Consider the following 17829-nt stretch of genomic DNA (forward strand, 5'->3'; position numbering starts at 1 on the left):
CATGCTTCTAGTTTGGTAGTGGTAGTTTCACTGGCAATGTTGAAGGATATTAAATATTGGTAGACTTGTGGTAAAGACTTAATATCCTGAAAGTTAGCAGAGTACCTTGTATGGCTGATAAGTGCAGTGCGCTGAGTGCATAAGGTCAGAAAACAACAAGCAAAGAAAAGCACATTCTTCAAGGTTGTACTTAACTAATATAGAAACTTTTTATTACTTAATTCTACACACAGTGGCAAATAGAAGATCCCTATTCTACTCTAAATATCTGATTGGAGAGAGATGTTGGAGGCATCTCTGCATCCATCATATTGCAGGCTTGAGAAATGGAGAACGGAAAAGACTCAGGAAACAGGAAATTAACTGCTAGGGACAAGTCAGTGATCAAAATGTGGGCGGTCAGTGTTCCTATCTCCCTTGGTGGAGTCAGGAGACAGCACACAAATGTAGGGGTGTCCCTTTCTATATCTCTCATTCTAGTTCCCCCAGCCTCCTTTGTCTTGTCTCCAGGTCAGCAGCTGGAATGGAAAGAAGAAGGACCCTTTTTTAAGCCTGGGTTATGATAAAAGAATAGAGCCTCTTGTGGCGCAGAGTGGTAAGGCAGCCGCCTGAAAGCTTTGCCCATGAGGTTGGGAGTTCAATCCCAGCAGCCGGCTCAAGGTTGACTCAGCCTTCCATCCTTCCGAGGTCGGTAAAATGAGTACCCAGCTTGCTGGGGAGTAAACGGTAATGACTGGGGAAGGCACTGGCAAACCACCCCGTATTGAGTCTGCCATGAAAATGCTAGAGGGCGTCACCCCAAGGGTCAGACATGACTCGGTGCTTGCACAGGGGATACCTTTACCTTTAACTTTATGATAAAAGATTGCTATGAGAATGTACAATGGCCTACTTTGGAATGCTACATCAGTGTATATATTCTGTTCCACATAACAATGGAATTCATTGTTAAGCAGAATTGGGACCATAGTGAGTTTCTTCCAGAGCGTACTAGATAATATGGACTGATGACCTGGCACCTTCTTCTGTTCTGTGTTCCAATGTTAATGAGTAGACTAGTGTTAATTTATTTGCTCCATTCTTTTTCTCCAGGGGAGACTCAAAGTAGACAACAGCATTATACTCCCCTACTCTGTTTTAGTCTCATGAATATCCCATGAGGCAGGTTAGTATGAATAGGTGTGACTGGCCTACGTTTGCTCAGCAAGCTGTCATGACATAATGGGAAATGAACCGGAGTCTCCCTGATCCCAGTCTGGCATTCTAAGTACACCATACTGGCTGTCTTAAGAATCTTTCAATGTTTATTCAGTTTTTTTCTGGAGATAAAAAACGTGTATCTAAAATTATGTGGCCAGGAGCTGTGTATGCAGTGACCTGTGAATAGCAAGAACAGTCTTGATTTCTACAGAATGATCAACATCTGGGAAAGATTATAGACACACCCTTAGCCATGAGATCCCAAAGTTTCTCCTCTGTTTTGCCTGTACTCAAAACATATTAGTTTATTAGGCTTTTAATACTATTATTTGAGTTTATATAAACATGAAATCATTTTTGCTAGATGGAGCTTGAGGATTATGGTTTCTCATTGTCACAAACCTCAGGCTTTTAGAACCCTTCTCTAGTGCCAGTGCTCAGTTTCCTAGTCCATGGCTCATTTAACAAATCACATAATACAAAAAGTGATGTATAATTCCAGTGAAATGTTGTTCTAGAATAGATGGTTTATGGACTGCAGCCAAAGGCTACACCCATGAACAATCTTATGCAAGTACGTGTGGGCTCATACCCTGGCAGTTTAAAAATTCATGAGTTGTACCATAAGCACACAAGAAAACAGGCTGCAGCAAGATCAAATCCTAAAATTGCTTAAGGAGTATGAGAAACATTAAAATAAAATTGCTGACAATTCTTATTTTTGAAAGCTTTATGTCCACATGTTCTCTGTAAGTTCTTTTTCTGGCTGTGAAAAGAGAAGCTGAAACACAAAGGTAAATTTGGTCAAAATAGAGTATTAACTATTAATTAAAGGAAGCCCCATTTAAATTGCCGAGTCGCTGTTCCATGGTATTGAAATGTGTTGTGTACTGTTCTTTGCTCATTAGGCCCTAAGCATTGTTAACATTTACATTAAATCAGATTCCAGTGAAATCAATGATATTTATTTCTGAACAAAGTTTTTAATGAACATCTTTTACAGCCACTCTTACCATGCCCATACGCCACGGGGAAGGAAAAGGAGATTTCAACACTGAATCTACAAAAGGCTTGATAAAATGGAGCAAAGATAAAATCCAAGAGCTTACAGAATAGGAATATAAATAAATAAATAAATAAATAAATACACACACACACACACACACACACACACACACACACACACACACATTAGATAATATGTGATAAAAAAATAAAAATAAAACCCCCAGAGATGGAGCACTGCCTCCTAAAGTTCTGAAACCATACTTTGGCTAGGAACAACTTTTAGAGGACTCCTACAGCATCTAGATATACACAAGCATGTACTGGTAGTGTTATTCAGGGGGTCTCCATTCCAAAGGGCCCCACTCCAACCAGAGTATCTAAATGCCACTTATCAAACTGGAAACAAACGGTTGCACACCAAGTTCTCTTATACAAGTGGTCCTCAACCTTGGGGTCGGGACCACATTTGGGGTCACCAGACCCCTTCCCCAGGGTCGCCAGGTTGCTTGCTGCTGCGGTTGCAGTCAGCAGCGTATGGAGGCGTGTGGTGGTGGTGGGTGGTGGGCGGTGGCGTGTGGAGGTGGGTGGTAGCAGCAGAGGCAGGTGGAGGCTGGTGGACGTGGCCGGAGGCAGCGGAGCCATGGCAATGGCTGCTGACATGCCACCTCAATTGTTGTGCGCATGCATGTGCACACACGTTTCCATGCCCCACTGGCTCCTTCTGCAGCTGCCCAGCCTGCCCAGAAGGTCACACCGGCACCTACCGTAGAATGTGCCGAAACACTTTGCTCAGCTTTTTAAGGGCTGGCAAGAAAGCGACCCCCTCCCCCCGCGGGTCCAATGTTGCCCCATCCTGCCTGACTCCGTCCGGCAAGCCCTATGTGCTCTGCAGCAGGGCCGCCACAGACCCTCCCCCATGGTTAAAAGAAGGGAGAAAGGAGAGAAGCGGTGAGCCAAGGGAGCAATATGCGTGCCCAAGCCCGGCCCAGAGCAGGACAGTGAGCAATGTGGATGTGGTGGCAGCGGCGGCAGCAGCCCCCTAACCTGGGCAGGGCCCGCACCCCCCCTCCAGTCACCTCCTGTGGGGGGTCATCCATGACCATGGCTGGGAGAGCCGGCAGAAGCACCTCTGCAGCGCTAGCTGGCAGCTCCTCCAGCTGGGTCAACACTGGGCTTTTGTGCCGAAGTTGGGGTCATGGTGAAGAAAAGGTTGAGAACCACTGTCCTATATTATATTAAAGGTATTAATATGGGAGCCTGTCAGCAAAGCCAGCTCGAAGTTAACACAGGCATTTCCCCTTTTTATATTCTCCGCAACCGCATTCCTCTTCACCCCTCCTCTCTCTGAGAGACAGGGGCTTACATTCTGCAAGTCTGCTTTTAGGGGTTAATACCTTTAAAAAGTTACAAAAGAACAAGAGTTTAACAGAAACAAGGAGATACATTTTCACACCTGTTCGTGGTGTTTCCTGTGCAGTCACCTGTTTGTGGCGAGCGTTTAGCTTCCTGTCTACTCTTAGCTTGACATCAAAACTATTTCAGGGAAATGATTGGGTTGATCTATTGACCAATCTCCTGAAAATGGACTCCTGCTTTTAAGAAACATCTCTGTGTTTCAGTTTTTGAGTTATTTAACTTCTTATACTTAATGGTCATTAAACAATGTTGCATGACCATCTATTTTATGGTCTGGTTCCTAACTAAGCAAGCACCCCTTCCTTAATGACACATGTAACAGAGATCTCACCCTCCCCAGTGTGGAATGAGACCAGTCTCTACGGATACTGCAAAAGGCTTCCCGTTCTCTGAGAATTTACCTCCTTATAATTTACCACAAGCAAAGTGCATTTTTATAATTATTGATTCTCATCAGTAGGATAATCTCTGTCAATCATCTTTTTATTCTGTGCTTTCTCTAAGTTCCTCTGAGCATTGTCTATGGTTATGTGTTGCCTGTTTCATCTTAAAAACAATCCTGCAAAGTAGCACAATAAAATCAGAGTCCAGTAGCACCTTTAAGACCAACAAAGATTTATTCAGGGCGTGAAATTTCAAGTGCAAGCACTCTTCGTAGGCTATGATTGGTCACCCAGTGATCTCATGGCAGCATATGGATTTGAATTAGAGTCTCCCAGATCCTCCTCTGATTCTAGCAACTACTATACTACATTGCATTGCCAATTAAGCATTATCTGTTCCTCATATTTCTGGTAAGGTCTTATTGGAAGAATGTGTCTCATGGCTTAAGTGTCACTCAGTGCTTAACACTCAGGATAGCTGTCCCGCCCTCGAGTGCCTCCTCCTTCAACCAGCTAGCCTGTCTGTTCAGCGGCCCGCCAATCGCCTTCTGTCCCCCACCCCTGATCACCCCCTCCTCCTTCCACTTCCCTCCATGACTCAGAGGCTGCAGATCCCTGCTGCGTGAGAGTTGCCCCTGCTGGTGAGTTCCCTTCCCAGCGGCCTCCAGTCTGCAGCCTCTCCAGGTCCTAGGGGGAGGCCGTCTGCAGAGTTCTTCCACCCCCCCCCCCAATCTAGCGCTCTTTGTATTCCTGAATGCAACCGGCTTGGTCCCTAGTATGTGTTATAACTAGATCCAGTGAGATAGCTATATGATTGGAAGAACTAAATATATCATCACAAATTTTTAAACAGAGATTTACGTTACCACTTATGGCAAGTTAATTATTTCTGGATGGTCAGGTGGGAAAGTTTGTATTTTGAAGAAAGATTGTTTTTATTAACTATCAATGTGACACAAATATGTTTTGTGACTAACATACAAGCATGTGGACAACCTGGTAGTAAACATGGGCTAAAACAATCGTTCATATATTTGCAAGGCTGTGTTGAAGCACTGTCATTGTTTTGTAAAAATCAAGGTAACTCTTTCCTAATCTCATATTAATCGACCTACCCCCAAAATACATATTTTGGCTTTTCCCCCCATTTCTTTATATTATATTTCTCTTTAGATGGTAAGCTCCTTGGAGAAGGAGATATGCAAATTGTTATCATTTAGCTCGTTCATCAACCCCCGGTCCACGGCCTGGAACTGGGCCGCGAAGGCCACAGTACCGGGCCTGCCTCCCCCCGCCCACAGCGAGAAAGAAGGGAAGAGGCAGGCGCAGCCGCTGGCACCCTGGCGACGCAAATGCGCATGCGCGCAGTTGCCGCACGGCTCTCCCGTCGGCTCTCCCCTCACCCCGGAGGCGGTCCCTGACATGAGAAAGGTTGGGGACCGCTAATTTAGCTGACCAGGCTGTTTTAGAGTTAATGCAGATATGCAAACGGTAACTTTGTGCCCATGTAAGTAGGTATTTTATTTTCCTGGGCTCCAAGATCACTGCAGATGGGATTGCAGCAAAGAAATTAAAAGACAATTGCTCCTGGGGAAGAAAGCTATGGCAAATCTAGACAGCATCCTAAAAAGCAGAGACATCACACAAAAGTGTGTCTAGTCAAGGTTATGGTCTTCCCAGTTGCAATGTATGGCTGCGAAAGTTGGACCATAAGGAAGGCCGAGTGTCAAAGTATTGAGGCTTTTGAACTCTGGTGCTGGAGAAGACTCTTGCGAGTCCCTTGGACTGCAAGGTGAACAAACCAGTCAGTCCTAGAGGAGATCAGCCCTGCCTGCTCCTTAGAAGGCCAGATCCTGAAGATGAAACTCAAATACTTTGGCCACCTCACGAGAAGGAAGGACTCCCTGGAGAAGAGCCTAATGCTGGGAGCGATTGAGGGCAAAAGAAGAAGGGGATGACAGAGAATGAGGTGGCTGGATGGAGTCACTGAAGCAGTCGGTGCGAGCTTAAATGGACTCCAAGGAATGGTAGAGGACAGAAAGGCCTGGAGGATCATTGTCCATCGGGTCGCAATGGGTCGGACACGACTTCGCATCTAACAACAACAACAAGAAGTAGGTATTGGGTACCAGTTGCTTACACCAACCTCTTTCTTTCTTTCTTTCTTTCTTTCTTTCTTTCTTTCTTTCTTTCTTTCTTTCTTTCTTTCTTTCTTTCTTTCTTTCTTTCTTTCTTTCTTTCTTTCTTGTTGACTCTTCTGTAGCACCCAAGAGGCCTTACAATACTATACTTTTATCTCCCCTTCATATATTAGATATTTTTGTAATAGACTCACTAAAAAAGTGGGTACAATTAGAAATTGAGGTAAATTACTTGGTTTGTGTAAGCCTGATGCTATAGAGACAGTCGTCCTATTTTTGTATTTTCTTATAATTAGCTCACAAGCAAAAATATAAGTAGAGCCCTGCTAGATCATACCAGTAGTCCATCTATGCCAGCATCCTGCTTCATAAGCATGCTGCTAGATCATCCACTGACCACTTGGTTACTATGGATGGCCAACAGGATGGCATAGAGGCCAAGAAATTCTAATCCCCCCCTTTTAACAATTTATTAAAAAAACAAACAAGGGATATACATTTTTTTTTGAGAATCCACAAGTTTCTTTAAAAAATGCCACTGGGAGTACTCCTACCACTGGGGGGTATTCTGTTAATTTAGATTCGTTTGAAGGCTTCCAACATGATGATGCTGTTTCCTTGAATTACCACCATCCAATGTTGTTCTGCTGTCCACCTGCTGCCTTTTCCACACATTCATCTATTACAAGATTCATAAATGGATCAAACCCACTTAATATTCCTTGGACATGTCAGCCGCCATTTAACTTTAATGACAGCTTCTTGTCCATAAATCAGGGACTCACTTCTTCAATTCCAGTGTGTGCTCCTTATTCATCTCGTGGCCTCAACTATGGGACCTTCCACCAGCGCTTCTCTCCCGCCTGTGGCTGCTCGGACACTTGATGTCTAAGAACTTCTCCTGATGCTGATTCCTAGCACTGGAATTCAGTGGTTTTCTGTGCCTGACCATGGTGTTACATGCGTATCAGTAATGCTAACATTAAAGTAAATGGAAAAGAGCTTGAATTTGTGGGAAGTCCATAAGAGCTTTTTGTGCTCAAGGAGCTGCTGATTTGAGACTTGATTGTGGCAAGAACTAGAGATATATTATGTATAGCCTGAAACTACACATGCCTATTGAAAGTAAAGCACTGAATTCAGTGACACTCCTGGGTAAATGTACAGCAGATTGCAGCCTTGGGATAAAAGCTTAGAGGGTGGTGTGGTTTGTGTCCTCACTGCTGGTTGTCTGTGGAAAACTATTTCTTTTGCTGCAAAGAAAAACTCTTCTTTTTTGCCATCAAGTCACCCGCATAAGATTTCCGGCATCAGTGGGCTCTTGACCATTTTGTTAATGAAAATGGTTCACCTAGTGTCTCTTTATAAAGTACCATGGAAAACAGATATAGAAAAATAAGAACAAAAAGAGTCATTCTGTATAGTGAAATAAATGCCTGTTTAACAGTAGTTCTAAAATTGATTTCTAGTATATTTGTTTATAGCAACAGGAATTGCACAAGATCTCAGCCCCTGCTTAAGGGTTACTTTAATGTTAGCTCCAAGCACAAAGTCAGAAAACAATGAAATCTCCAAGTGTTTCACAGTTAACCTCAATACAAGGTCGTATGGAGGCCCAGAGTTTCTGTTACTGGATTTCTAGCTTGTTAAGCTATTCTCTACAAATTAGATGTCACATATTTTTATGTTTTGGCTTTTTTCTGTTCAGAAATGTTTATAAGCCAGAGAAAGCCATGTTTGTTTGGGTCCAGTTTGCAGAAAACATAGAAATAAAGAAAGGAATAAACTTTATTATTTTTAATTAGTGCCAAATCAAAATTTCCCCCCAATATTGTTTCTGCCCTGCACACAAGTCAGAACCTGCCTTTTTAGCTGTTCTTGGGAAGTCATGAAAATGTTTGCTTCATTTACCACTTCATTTACTTAAGAGGTGTCAAAGTGAGAACAAGAATTGCTATATCACTTTGATTTGGTTTTGGGCATTCTTATTTTGGATCCAGGATGAGGACCCAGAATCATTGCATCCCCAGCTGCTCTCCCATTGAGGCCCACCTTCTTCTGCCCCTGCCCTAAGCCCAAACAAGAGACGGTGGGAATTTTCTCTCATTGGGTGCACAGTTGTGGTTGGGACCATGCCCACCCCTGGGCAGGTGGATGATTAACTCCCTGATGACTGAAACTCTGTGTTGTATATAATCTCTCACTGGGAAATGAAACCATGTAAAACTGAATGAATGCACCTTGAGAAATTCCGTAAGGCATTTTTGTAAAGTGTTTTCAGCAATTAAGCATTTTTTAAATATATATGAGAAGCAATTGTGTATTTGTGTCACTCAAGACAAAAATGATTTGCAAACAAGCAAAGCTGAAGTGCTTCAGACAGTTCTCTTCATGCAATGTCAGAATAATATTCTTAAAAGATATCTCTAGAATTATTTGATGCATATTACAGTCAGCAATCAAGCATACCAGTAAAGTTACAAGTCTTAAACATTTGTCAATCTTACTAGATAGAGCACCAACTTAAGATACAATATCTAGCTGTCAGCAGTATTTTAGCTGCTTGAATATTATATAGCATAGCCATGAAATACAATATTTGCATGCAATTGTATTAGATACTGTAGAGAGATTTGTTGCTAAGATTTAGTTGTTTAATAGCTCTTTTATTTGCCACTTTGAAAATCTGACTCTTTGCAATGGAGTTTCTGGGAAAAGAAAAATTATATTGAGAACAGAGAAATGCATTGCTATATATACATAAGAATGGAAGTTACAATATTCTAACTAAAATATTTATGTACAATTAAATGAAAAAATCTGTCACTGCCCTGAAAATCTGTAGTGGAACAAACCATTCTGATTTAACTAATGAAACACAACAGATATTTCTGACTGTCTTTTCATGTTGTTGAAAAATGATGTCAAGAGTCATAGTGGGCAAGAAATGAATTGTTTCCCTTTTGTTCCTTTGTAACAAATTAGATGTTATTTGAACTATTGGAAACATGACTTGCCAGAACCAAATTTACCTTAATATTGCTGGAGATTTTCCAATCACATTTATAATAGCCTTTGCACAGAAAAATAATACTCAAATGAGTTGCTGATTATTGATTACTTTTCATGTTTTACTACAGTAGCAAAAATATAAAGAGAAAAGAACTGGCTAGAAGCAATTGTTAAGGTTAATAAAACATTTATTTAACATTGTTTAGTTACTTTTAATCGAAGCTAAGCTAAGTGCCCACTGTGATTGTTGATTTATGTGCTGGTGCAACTATTAGATCATGCCAAAAGTAATGGAAACCTGCTTTTTTCATAGTTTCACCTTTCTGCATCTAACTACAATTACATTTATTAGTACATTTTTACATCACAAATATTTGTTTTGTGTATCCTTGTAGAAAAACCATGCCAGTTTTATGAAAGATACAAATGGACCTACGTATATAAAGGGCCACAATTTGTCAATTAATTTGATGCTGCATTTAGTCCTATAGATGTGGCCTTTTAATGAAGACAGGAAACTTTCCCCTTCTTTGTTTTTCTACTGTCCCTGTTTAGTGCAATCTATGTTTCTCAGAGGAGATTTTTAAAGATGTTTGTCTATCCTTATAAAACAGTTTTGGGCTATACCTACAAAAGGTCAGGCTGATAGTAACTATTATTCTAGCTGTCATCTATCAGTTCTAAACTTCACTCTCCTTCATGTAAAGGAACACAGCACCATTTGTTTCCTAGCTGATTTCCTGTCCTCATTTCCCTTCCTCTGTTCCTTGTGCCAGCCCCTTAGGAGGTTGTCTAAGCTGACTCTTGGCAGTTTAGAAATGGTAGAAGTAGTTACATTTCAGAGAACTGGAATGAATGAAGGAACACATGAATAAGTATGTTAATGGAAAAAAAGAGACTTCTAAAAAGGGGGAAGCAAATAGGGAATGTAAAAAGGGATAAGAATGCGTAGTGCAAAAAGTAAGTGGATATTAAGCACAGATAGGGACGGGAACTTAAACTGAATATTACCAAGGAAAATCTTATAAAATTAATGTATGTAGCTTCATAGCCATAATAGGAACAAACTGTGATTGAGTTTAGATGTCATTTGTTTAAGGAAACAGCCAACATTGTATTTATGAACTACAAAATTTATGATTTTTCTCCTTCAAAAAGTAGGGTCACTCTTGTGGAATTAAAGTGAAGAAGCTGCTGAAAGGAAAATTAAAGTTAAATGCAATCTTAAATACACTGAACATGTGCATTGGTTTTGAGTCCTTGGTACTCTTAGGAATGTATTGGTATGTGTTTTATGTTCATTTGTTTAATGTACACACACACAGCTCTGGCATGAACAGTGCATGGCAATTCAGTGTGTTTTTGAGCAAAGGTGAGCAAGCATCTGAAAGATTTGTTTGAGTGACCTAAGAGAAAATATCTATCCCACAAGTCCAACTGTACTCAGATAGAATTACTTCTGATTCATAGGCTGGAAGTTGTAGCACTGTTGGAGAATTACTTTTCTTTTCCCCTAAGCCATAAAAATGGTGTTTCATTGAATTTTTTGTAAAATAGATTTATTGAAGTATTTGCAGTGTTGAGTAAGGTGAACAACTGTTTCGTATAAGAGACGAAACTCAGAGTAGAGATCACTATGTGGTAGCAGAACTCGCTCTCATTTATGAATGTTTCATGGGAAACTGGCCCAAACAGATATTTCTGAGAGGAAACGGATATTTCCATACTTCATATCTTATCTGTTGATAAGTTGCAGGAATAGTTGTCAACGTGCTCACAGGATAGTGTTGCATATGAGCATGGGGGAGATAGTAGTAGCAGTGATGAAAGACTTGTCCCTATTACTGTACATTTTAGATGTGATCTCCTGAGTGTATACATGTCAAAGCTATATACAATAGGTGAACTCATGTTCTAGATGTCTGCCTTTTATGTAACTAGACTAGACAGGTGGGCAAAATAAACGGGAAAAAATGAAAGGGTGAACTTATTCATGTATTTTACATCTCTAGCGTTCCTTTGATGAAGGGTCTCTCTTTACCTCCAAGATTATCACAGCAAACCTTTGAACAAGAGCAGTATAATCTTCTTATAGGAAGGGTGATTTTCTTGCAAGTGAAAATTTTGATTATTCTTCAAACTTATGCAAAAAGGTGCTGTGTTTTCTGGAGCATGCAGTTGTTGATTTCTCAATTAGTCACACTGCTTCATTGGATTATTTCAGTTGTTTCATTTATTCTTCCCAGGTTCATTAACCTTGTATGTTTTTTTTTCTAATTCAGCCCACAAAGGAACTGTTTGTATTTGTTTTGCTAACAGGGCGGACCTGAATTGTTGAGCTGAACCCTGCTGAGAAAGGAACTTCTTGAACTCTGTCACTGAGGTTGATATGGTTTTGCTCCCTGGACTCTTACATTTTACAATTGGTCCTATGACATTTCTATGATAAATAAAGGGACCCTCATTTTTCTACAATAATATTACAGACAACATTTGTACTGCAATAGTTCATCTGTTAAATGTTTATTGGAAAGGAATGGATTACCTGCATCCTTGACTTGAAGGAAACCCTTAGAAACTTTCATCTTCAGAAGAGAAATGGGTTTATCATATATTTTAAGAATTTTTCCCTATTAGAATTGGTAAAAAAACCTTGCATTGGAGAGTCTGTCAAATTGTAGTTTTTTATGTTTAAAAAATGGCAAACAGGAGGAGGACTTGTCATAGGACTTTTCAAGTGAACTGTCTTAATATGTCAATTATTATTCCCTTGAGTCAGTTTAGTTCAGTGAATGCACACACACACACACACACACATAACTGATATAGTACAATGGTTGAAGTCTGGTTCAGATGTCATGTTTTCTGTCCCAAGCCATGAGTTGTCAGTCATGCTGCAGGCTGTTCACTTTTCCACTTCTTTGGTATAATCCATGCTTCAGCGGAGTGCCTGAATTATTGCTAATTATGGTTAGCATCTACAGCACATGTAGAAATGATGCTCTTGAATGTAGGGTGTTGCCTTTTCAATCCATTGAAGTTTATGGATTTAGAAAGCTATTCAATTCTGTTTGTCTACTCTGATTGGCAGAAATTTTCTAGAGTGTAGAGAACAGTGTTTTACTCCAAAGTACATTTACAAGTTTTCCCACTATAGCAGCCAAACTCCTGCCCCAGCTGCTCTGCCTTCTGCCTTTGCTAAATGAAGCAACAGGAGCAAAATGGGGTGGAAAATGCACTTCTTGATGTAAGATGTCATGGCATCATGCCATAATCTAGTATTTCCCTGATCTCAGTGGAAAGCCAGCTTGGTGTTGTGGTTTGAGGTGCTGACTTCTAATCTGGAGAGCTAGGTTTGATTCCCCATTCCTCCACATGTAGCCAGCTGGATGACCTTGGGCTCACCAGAGCACTGATAAAGCTGTTCTGACCAAGTAGTAATATCAGGGCTCTTTCAGCCTCACTTACCTCACAGGGTGTCTCTTGTGGAGAGAGGAAAGGTAAAGGTGATTGTAAGCCGCTTTGAGACTTCCTTCTGGTAGAAAAAAGCGACATATAAGAACCAACTCTTCTTTTTTTTTAACCACATGATGTTCCCCTAATCTTTGTTGGTTTTACCACAGAGTGGAGTGATTCTTAGAACATGATGTTATGCCAGGATGTCACATCTCAATATAACCTGGAAGTGGCATAACAGTGTCTCGTGACAGTATTTTTCCAGTTTTTGTTCTACAAATACATTGTTCCACCAATGCTTTCAGTTGTTAACTCTGCTAATACCTGCTATTTGAGGATCTTATTTAGGTATCATGACAAACATCTGTCATTTCTGATTAACATGAACAAGGCTTTTTTAGTGTATTGATGGGCTCCCTCCTTTTCCCTTCTCTCCTTTTTGTTTACAGACAACTTAAATCTTGATTTGGGAAGCCTTGATTTGCTGTGATGTCCAATTATAGATGACTAGACAAACTGGAGTTTGTTTCCTCCCTACAAACTGGGCTTCTGAGCCACATTTTATTCTCAATCTAGCCTCCATTTATAGGAAGTAAACAAATACCATTTTTTCCCATTTAGCTATCATTGCAAATTTTAGTTTGATTTAAGACTTGATTTAAACTGGAAAGCTTTCATTGCACATTTCATATGAGAGATGACACAGGGCAGAGAGATGGGCAGGACAGAAAAGCCGTGTACATGCCTTTCATGTATGTCTTGAAAATTCCTTCATGTCAAGCTTAAGTAAATCACATTCATTAGTCGATTCTGTTTTACCATTTCCACATTAGAGTTTTAGCTCAGATTTCAGTTTCCATAGGGTTGAGTTTTAGTCTATTTTCACATTTAAATTCCCCTTTTCCAGCAAAGACCTGATTTGCCCCTTCAGTTGGCCCAAAGCAAAGGAATAATCAGAAATCAAGTTCTCACTTTTTGAACTGGGAGCTACCGGGGCATGAGTTAGGGTTGGCCAATGCAGACATGCTTTCCATTGGGTTTTGTGGTACCCACCATTTTGAGTGTTTGTCACCCTTATCACCATCCCCCCTCCCTTCTTCCCCTCCCATGCGAAAGGTGTCCTAGTGTTCAGCACTTCCATGTGCCCTGCATTCTTCCCCCCTTCATTCCACATTCTCTCCATTGGCCCAAGGTAGGTATTACAAGAAAGTGCTTTAACAAGAAAGTCGGTTTTTTTCCATCTTGGAGAAGGCCGGCACAAGGCTCCCCAGGCTGTCCTTGACCCATCCAAGACTGCAGGCACCTCATGCTGCAGCAGGGAAGCTGCCCTGAGGTGGCATGGGGTTCTGATCAAATTGGGGAAGCGAGGCACCCAGGCAGCCTCACTTTCTCACCCCGATCCTCAGCCTCCTGCCATGGTGGGGAAGCTGCCCTGCTGAAGCACAGGACTCAGATCGGGGTAGGAAAGCTAGGCGTCCTGGGTGCTTTGCTTCCCCAATGCAATCAGAGTCCTTTGCCATCTCAGGGAAGGTTACCATCCATAGCATGAGGCACCAGCAGTCTCAGCTGGGGGAACTTCATGTCTGCCTTCTCCAAGGCACAAAAACAAAAAATCACTTTCTTGTTAAAGCACCCCGGTGTTGTAATGCAATAACCGTAAAAAACACTTTGGGCCTATTGAGGGAATGTGGAATGAAGGGAAGGGGGAGAACGCAGTGCATATGGAAGAGCTGAGCACTAGTACAACTTTCCCATGGAAGGGGTAAAAAGGGAGGGAGCAGGAAGATGACAAAGTGTAAAGGGAATGGTCCAAATGGTGGGCATTGTGAAAATCCGAATGAGAGCATTATGGCTTCCCATCCCAATGTGGAAAACAAATGGAAGATTGTAGTCTGGACAATGAGGGCAAGAAAGGTGAAATGCAGAAAACGGACATAGTCTGGGGAGTGTGGTAGTCCTCAGTGCAGAAATGTTCTTTGAAAGCACATAATTGGGGACAGCATTTTACAGGTCCTGTGTCAATTCCTAGCCAAATTCAATATATAGAAGAAATTTTGATTTCTTACTGTCTGTGAGTGTATATCTAGGAATTTAAGCCTCAGTGTGTAGGTAGTAGTCCCAACTGGTTTCTCAGTGCTTACTCTAAAATACTTTAATCAGAAAACTGATGGTGTCTTGCTAATAGAAGAAGAAGAAGAAGAAGAAGAAGAAGAAAGAGTTGGTTCTTATATGCTACTTTTCTCTACCCGAAGGAGGTTCAAAGTGGCTTACAGTCGCCTTCCCTTTCCTCTCCCCACAACAGACACCCTGTGAGGTGTCTGTTAAAATGGCTTTCTGGCTTACCATGGTAGGTATATGTTATAGATTCTACTGAGGATCTTACCAGAAGATTCTGACACCTGTGCTACACAATTTTCTAAATACCTGGCCTTCCTCTGAAATACAAACTATCCCTGATGGTATCATGAGTCTTTGTTCTGTAATGTTTTGAAGATGCTAAAGCAGGGGTAGTCAAACTGCGGCCCTCCAGATGTCCATGGACTACAATTCCCAGGAGCCCCCTGCCAGCGTTCGCTGGCAGGGGGCTCCTGGGAATTGTAGTCCATGGACATCTGGAGGGCCGCAGTTTGACTACCCCTGCGCTAAAGGACCCGAGGTCTGTGATGCGTTGTGTCATGACAACTAATGACTTGGCATCTGAAGTGTTTGTTTCAGCCATGGGCAACCATGGTAAGATATTCAAGGATATTACCTGGAACAACGTCCATAATATCACTAGTTTAAAATGGAGCAAAGGCTAAATGTTTAGCTTAAATAGGGCTAGGGGATGCCTTCATCATTTTTTTAAAAACCCTATTAAGGAATGTTTCAGTTATATAAGCGGAGAATCCCACTGAGCTTTGTGTTATTTTTGAAATAGTTCCTTCTATATTTTCCCTACCCTTGTACTTTTTACAATAATAATAATTATATTGGATGACTTGAAGAGATTCATTTTACAATCACATAATTCTAGTAAGTAAAATGTTCTCTACCTTTTAAGCTTTAACCTTTGTCCCAGTTAACAGACTTAAGGATGTTGCTATTAAACCATCTAATGCCCCTGTCAGGTCTTATTACTCAGTTTTGGCTTCTTGTTATCTAAACTAATAAATCATCAGTTGTATGCCTTAGAACTGGACAACTAATTTATAAAAAGTGTGTTGTTCAATGTGTCTGCTCTCTTTCTTTTTTGATAGGGGTATATGAAATTGATAGTTGCAATATTTCTTAATCATGATATTTCTTTCCTTTACTCCCTAGCAACTCCTTGATACATAGATCGTGAGCAGTGGAATTGTTAAAATCTATTACTTAAGGGACATAAGGACTGAAATAATTTTTCATCTGCCAGTTTAACATTAGTATCCCTATCACACATTAAAATTGTATTATTTTACAGATAATCTAGGCCAATCAAAGAAAAGAGAAGTAATGTAATACAATCTAATAACTGCATAAAAGGGAGATTCCAATAGTGTGTGCATTAGAGAATCAATCCAACCAGAGGAATACAAACAGATCCTTTATGAATAAGGTTACTGTGATGGACTGTCAAAGCTTAATGACTAACGGAGTCTAAGAACTTTTGAGTGACAGGCTGTTTGAATGCAATTCTTTTGAGATAATCAGTTATGGAAGAACAGTTGGGACTGATAGCTGAATAAGAGACAGAACTGCAGATTATGGACTGAGAAGGAGGCTGAGTGGATCAGGGAGGAGCTCCATTCAAACCAAAAAAAGAAGAATGGAGATATCATTTAATAAACAGAAGTGATCTCTGCCCAGTTAAGAAAGTAAGTAGCTTGTAGAGCAGAGAAGTGATTCCTGCCCAGTCAAAGAAGGGAAACAGTTCTCAAATAAAGGAATGATCCCTGGTTTGTGTAAAAAGAAGGAAACTGGAGCTTGATTGTTTTTTCCTGCCTTCTGAAGTTTTTAGTGTCAGTGAAACTCAGAAATATGTGCTTGAATATATAAGCAGAAACTGAAAACAGAATCTCTCTCAGAAGTTTACATATTTTACTGAATAGCAGAAACACTTGCTTGTTGGCAACAAATTATCTACAAATTATCTACAAATGTACAAAGTAACCTCCGTTTTATTATTTATTCACCTCATACATCCTACACCTGTTTCCATCAGCCTTTCCCACCTCCAAGTTAAATAAAACATTTTGTTTATTTTGTACTTTCAAAAGCCTCTGGTATGCCATTTCAAAAGAAAAATATACAAAGGTGATTTTATCTCTCCCCTCAGTTCTCTGGGCTGGGCCAACATCAAAAATATATATTCAAGAAACGGGCTGAGAAGAAGAGATGTTTTTTTGCACCCCACTTTTTTACAACCTGAAAGATTTTCAAAGCAGCTTCTAATCACTTACCCTTCCTCTTCCCACAGCAGACATCCTATGAAGTAGGTGAGGCTGAGAGAGTTCTGAGAACTGGGACTGGCCCACCATCACTCAGCTGGCTGCAAATGGAGCAGTGGGAATCAAGTCCAGTTCTTCAGCGTAGAGGCTCCCACACTTAACCACTCCACCAAGCTGGCACTCTGAATATCATAGTAAAACAAAACCAAATAAGAGAGTATAGATAAAGAGGGCAGTCAGCCAGAAAGAAGAAAAAGAAGTCAAAAGGGGGAAGTTGAAATATGAGAGAGGGAGAGGGTAAGATCACCATAGTAACTTAATAAATCTACGTTTCATAAATGTAGCAGTGCTAGCAAGAATTCTTGTGATAGCAAGAATTAAAAAACTTAAAAGGCATGGGTTTGTAAAAAAAATACACAATGATAAAAATCTTGGGGGAGGAATACAAAAACACTGAGATGAGCAAGCACGATGAGCACAAGTCATTGGCCTCTTATGCACGGTGGCAACTACTGTGTGCTGCTGCCGTCCCGTTGCGGCAGGCCAGGATGCCCCGCCGTTCCCCATGTATGCACGGGGGCGGGGCATGCTGGGCTGCCCCGGCATAGTGCACGCACGCTGAACACCAGGGCCAGAAGGTAAGCCGGCACAGTGGGGGTTATTTTGATTCTACCCTCAGTGGGCTATCTTGGATGAGGTTGAGTTTTCCTAACATTGGAATTCAGCTTGGAAGCATGATTTGTAGTGGGGGGCATTTTCAGAGTGGGCAAAGGATGTCTGGTTCAGAATGTGTTTGTGTTATTG

The 17829-nt window shown here is 41.0% G+C and overlaps 1 protein-coding gene and 1 pseudogene across 1 annotated transcript in view; one reads left to right on the forward strand and one right to left on the reverse strand.

Annotated features, from left to right (window-relative positions):
- Window positions 1-17829, forward strand: part of SLC16A7 (solute carrier family 16 member 7) — a 122628-nt gene that overhangs the window by 3129 nt on the left and 101670 nt on the right. The window lies entirely within an intron of this gene.
- LOC143839090 (small nuclear ribonucleoprotein G pseudogene) lies at window positions 6532-6965 on the reverse strand (annotated as a pseudogene).

This window comes from Paroedura picta, chromosome 5 (assembly GCF_049243985.1).
Source record: "Paroedura picta isolate Pp20150507F chromosome 5, Ppicta_v3.0, whole genome shotgun sequence".
Classification (NCBI taxonomy): domain Eukaryota; kingdom Metazoa; phylum Chordata; class Lepidosauria; order Squamata; family Gekkonidae; genus Paroedura; species Paroedura picta.